This window comes from Ambystoma mexicanum, chromosome 2p (assembly GCF_040938575.1).
Source record: "Ambystoma mexicanum isolate Mex_15411 chromosome 2p, UKY_AmexF1_1, whole genome shotgun sequence".
Lineage (NCBI taxonomy): Eukaryota > Metazoa > Chordata > Amphibia > Caudata > Ambystomatidae > Ambystoma > Ambystoma mexicanum.
In genome coordinates this window covers 18,930,822-18,935,821 of record NC_090923.1, presented here as the reverse complement: position 1 = coordinate 18,935,821, position 5,000 = coordinate 18,930,822, and the positions used below count along the sequence as shown (strand labels likewise).

Below are 5,000 nucleotides of genomic sequence, written 5' to 3'. Positions count from 1 at the left end.
GCGGGCTTTTTCTCGACCTCAGACACTCAGGGAGACATCATCAGAAGGAGCACCGGAGGAGGGCTTGGCCCTTGCTGTGTGGCCTAGCCCAGCCTGGCCCTTCTCCAACCATCGGGGGCAGCAGCCAGCAGTCAGTGGGCCTGCAGAAATGGGCTCCCAGCAGGCTCTGGCTGACTGATGATTTGAATATGCACCGCCCTCCCTCCCTCCCTCCCTCCCTCCCTCTCTCTCTCTCTCTCTCTCTCTCTCTCTCTCTCCCCCTCTCTCTCTACTAACCCTGTTTACTCCACAGTAGCACCAGCACTGAGCTGGAAGCAGGAAGCAGAAACTGCTGCAACCCTGGGAAGGTGTGTCTGGGGCGCTTGGGGGCCTGTCAGCATCAGCAGCAGCAGAGACCAGGCCCTGATAGAGACACGCTGGGGCACGGGGGGGGGGTGCTGCAGGATTTCAGTTACCCGTGCAGGCTGCCTGGGCCAGAGAGAACCTCTAGCTTGCAGCCCCCCAAGGAAGGATCCGGGCACCGGAAGGAAACACTGGCTGCTGACTCAGGCCCTGAGCCCCTTTGCACTTTGGCCCGTGAAGCAGATAGGCTGACAGTGATATGCGCTGTTGGCAAATAGCACCTAGGAGAGCTTAGAACTGCCCTGGCATGTAGCAATCATCACCCACTGGGCATAAGCTTGGAGCACTCGCAGCGCTATCTCCAAATAAAACGCACTCTGACGAGCTCCACGCCGAAAAGCACACCTGCCCTAATGGACAGAGGGCCTGTTTATCCCGTCAATAAATGTTGCAGCTAAAGAACATGTCTGTCCTGCTATGTGTCCAAAATATGGAACGCTTCACGAATTTGCGTGTCATCCTTGCGCAGGGGCCATGCTAATCTTCTCTGTATCGTTCCAATTTTAGTATATGTGCTGCCGAAGCGAGCACAGACTGAAGGTTGACCCAGCCCATACATAAACCCCCCCAGATCTATGATCTCTGGACATAGGGTGGCATACAATGGGCATTTCTTGAGACAGAAAGCGCTTGCTTTTGGGGGAATGATATGAAACGGAGGCAGAGAGCAATGGTCCGCGCTTATTCACTGCTGCGCTGGTCCGAGAGGTGAGTTTTTGTTATTTTTGGAATGCTTGCCGGAGCAATGTAGTTGCAAAGGCTCATGGTGCAGTCTGTATGCAAAGTGATTGATCCCAGCACAATGCCTGGGTGCATTACAGTAGTCCCACAAGCCAGAGGAAACACAGAGGGCCTGCCTGTCAGAGGGCTTTGTTTGGGGGCCCATGGGCTGTTCCAAGAGAAGGCAAGAGGAGGCAGCTGGCCGGCATGTCAGTCCCCCCCCCGCCCCAGGGGGCGCAGGATGGCCCCCTGCTTGCATTCAGAGGCTGACTTAAAATGTTCCTTTGGCGGGGCTGGCTTCAGTGCCCTTGGCTTTTAAGTCACCGTGGGTCTGGTTCCCTTTGGCAGGTCCAGGTTCTCCCTTACAACAGCTATGGGCCGGGGGTTAGCTGCATTATCAACAGCGTCAGGGTGTGAGACGCGTGGGCTAGAAAATCAGGTCCAGCAGCGCTTGCAGGCGCACCTACCTCAGAAAGGCCCCTGGAAGGACTGCGCGGAGGAGGAGGAGGTGAGACACAAGAGGGCCAGTATGAGGCGTCTGACTACGTACGGATCAGAAGATTGTAGGGTCGACTCCTATCTGGCTCGGGTTCATTCCTTGCTTTTTGGGTCCTGCTGTTACATTTAAATCCCTAAGAGCATCTGTGCCTGCAAAGGTGCTTTAATTTTATGGGCGGGCCGTCGGTATAAGAAAGAAAGACTGGCCAAAGTCCATCCTAATACATCAGCAGCAGGGGCCCATCCCGAAAATCCCAACCAGCAGCAAATGCTTTCTGTGTCTGCGCTGTAAAGGGTGGGGGTTGGCTTGTGAACCAGTTGGGAAAATGCCACGTGTCTGTAGCACAGACCCCACCTGCTAAGAAAAGGTTGCTTCTCTCCCCTGATCCGGAACAGCAAAGGCATTCTGAGGTACACTGAAAGCCAAGGGAGAGATGGTGGCCAAGGCCTTGAGGTGCACGTCCCCTGCGCTGCCTGCTGCGCCGGTGGCCTGCCTGCCGCCCTTCACGCCCCTGATCGGCCAGAGACCTCTCTGGCCAGTTCTGCGGGCGGGCTTTTTCTCGACCTCAGACACTCAGGGAGACATCATCAGAAGGAGCACCGGAGGAGGGCTTGGCCCTTGCTGTGTGGCCTAGCCCAGCCTGGCCCTTCTCCAACCATCGGGGGCAGCAGCCAGCAGTCAGTGGGCCTGCAGAAATGGGCTCCCAGCAGGCTCTGGCTGACTGATGATTTGAATATGCACCGCCCTCCCTCCCTCCCTCCCTCCCTCCCTCTCTCTCTCTCTCTCTCTCTCCCCCTCTCTCTCTACTAACCCTGTTTACTCCACAGTAGCACCAGCACTGAGCTGGAAGCAGGAAGCAGAAACTGCTGCAACCCTGGGAAGGTGTGTCTGGGGCGCTTGGGGGCCTGTCAGCATCAGCAGCAGCAGAGACCAGGCCCTGATAGAGACACGCTGGGGCACGGGGGGGGGGGGGTGCTGCAGGATTTCAGTTACCCGTGCAGGCTGCCTGGGCCAGAGAGAACCTCTAGCTTGCAGCCCCCCAAGGAAGGATCCGGGCACCGGAAGGAAACACTGGCTGCTGACTCAGGCCCTGAGCCCCTTTGCACTTTGGCCCGTGAAGCAGATAGGCTGACAGTGATATGCGCTGTTGGCAAATAGCACCTAGGAGAGCTTAGAACTGCCCTGGCATGTAGCAATCATCACCCACTGGGCATAAGCTTGGAGCACTCGCAGCGCTATCTCCAAATAAAACGCACTCTGACGAGCTCCACGCCGAAAAGCACACCTGCCCTAATGGACAGAGGGCCTGTTTATCCCGTCAATAAATGTTGCAGCTAAAGAACATGTCTGTCCTGCTATGTGTCCAAAATATGGAACGCTTCACGAATTTGCGTGTCATCCTTGCGCAGGGGCCATGCTAATCTTCTCTGTATCGTTCCAATTTTAGTATATGTGCTGCCGAAGCGAGCACAGACTGAAGGTTGACCCAGCCCATACATAAACCCCCCCAGATCTATGATCTCTGGACATAGGGTGGCATACAATGGGCATTTCTTGAGACAGAAAGCGCTTGCTTTTGGGGGAATGATATGAAACGGAGGCAGAGAGCAATGGTCCGCGCTTATTCACTGCTGCGCTGGTCCGAGAGGTGAGTTTTTGTTATTTTTGGAATGCTTGCCGGAGCAATGTAGTTGCAAAGGCTCATGGTGCAGTCTGTATGCAAAGTGATTGACCCAGCACAATGCTTGGGTGCATAACAGTGTTCCCACAAGCCAGAGGAAACACAGAGGGCCTGCCTGTCAGGGGGCTTTGTTTGGGGGCCCATGGGCTGTTCCAAGAGAAGGCAAGAGGAGGCAGCTGGCCGGCATGTCAGTCCCCCCCCCCGCCCCCAGGGGGCGCAGGATGGCCCCCTGCTTGCATTCAGAGGCTGACTTAAAATGTTCCTTTGGCGGGGCTGGCTTCAGTGCCCTTGGCTTTTAAGTCACCGTGGGTCTGGTTCCCTTTGGCAGGTCCAGGTTCTCCCTTACAACAGCTATGGGCCGGGGGTTAGCTGCATTATCAACAGCGTCAGGGTGTGAGACGCGTGGGCTAGAAAATCAGGTCCAGCAGCGCTTGCAGGCGCACCTACCTCAGAAAGGCCCCTGGAAGGACTGCGCGGAGGAGGAGGAGGAGGTGAGACACAAGAGGGCCAGTATGAGGCGTCTGACTACGTACGGATCAGAAGATTGTAGGGTCGACTCCTATCTGGCTCGGGTTCATTCCTTGCTTTTTGGGTCCTGCTGTTACATTTAAATCCCTAAGAGCATCTGTGCCTGCAAAGGTGCTTTAATTTTATGGCGGGCCGTCGGTATAAGAAAGAAAGACTGGCCAAAGTCCATCCTAATACATCAGCAGCAGGGGCCCATCCCGAAAATCCCAACCAGCAGCAAATGCTTTCTGTGTCTGCGCTGTAAAGGGTGGGGGTTGGCTTGTGAACCAGTTGGGAAAATGCCACGTGTCTGTAGCACAGACCCCACCTGCTAAGAAAAGGTTGCTTCTCTCCCCTGATCCGGAACAGCAAAGGCATTCTGAGGTACACTGAAAGCCAAGGGAGAGATGGTGGCCAAGGCCTTGAGGTGCACGTCCCCTGCGCTGCCTGCTGCGCCGGTGGCCTGCCTGCCGCCCTTCACGCCCCTGATCGGCCAGAGACCTCTCTGGCCAGTTCTGCGGGCGGGCTTTTTCTCGACCTCAGACACTCAGGGAGACATCATCAGAAGGAGCACCGGAGGAGGGCTTGGCCCTTGCTGTGTGGCCTAGCCCAGCCTGGCCCTTCTCCAACCATCGGGGGCAGCAGCCAGCAGTCAGTGGGCCTGCAGAAATGGGCTCCCAGCAGGCTCTGGCTGACTGATGATTTGAATATGCACCGCCCTCCCTCCCTCCCTCCCTCCCTCCCTCTCTCTCTCTCTCTCTCTCTCTCTCTCTCTCTCTCTCTCTCTCTCTCTCCCCCTCTCTCTCTACTAACCCTGTTTACTCCACAGTAGCACCAGCACTGAGCTGGAAGCAGGAAGCAGAAACTGCTGCAACCCTGGGAAGGTGTGTCTGGGGCGCTTGGGGGCCTGTCAGCATCAGCAGCAGCAGAGACCAGGCCCTGATAGAGACACGCTGGGGCACGGGGGGGGGGGGTGCTGCAGGATTTCAGTTACCCGTGCAGGCTGCCTGGGCCAGAGAGAACCTCTAGCTTGCAGCCCCCCAAGGAAGGATCCGGGCACCGGAAGGAAACACTGGCTGCTGACTCAGGCCCTGAGCCCCTTTGCACTTTGGCCCGTGAAGCAGATAGGCTGACAGTGATATGCGCTGTTGGCAAATAGCACCTAGGAGAGCTTAGAACTGCCCTGGCATG

The 5,000-nt window shown here is 56.6% G+C and overlaps 2 non-coding genes across 2 annotated transcripts; both read right to left on the bottom strand.

The window, feature by feature from the left end:
• Positions 1-826: 826 nt before the first annotated feature.
• On the bottom strand, positions 827-933 carry LOC138568310 (U6 spliceosomal RNA). The gene has a single exon (XR_011302650.1). It is a non-coding gene; the product is annotated as a U6 spliceosomal RNA (small nuclear RNA).
• Positions 934-2,985: 2,052 nt separating this feature from the next.
• On the bottom strand, positions 2,986-3,092 carry LOC138568309 (U6 spliceosomal RNA). The gene has a single exon (XR_011302649.1). It is a non-coding gene; the product is annotated as a U6 spliceosomal RNA (small nuclear RNA).
• Positions 3,093-5,000: the final 1,908 nt, after the last annotated feature.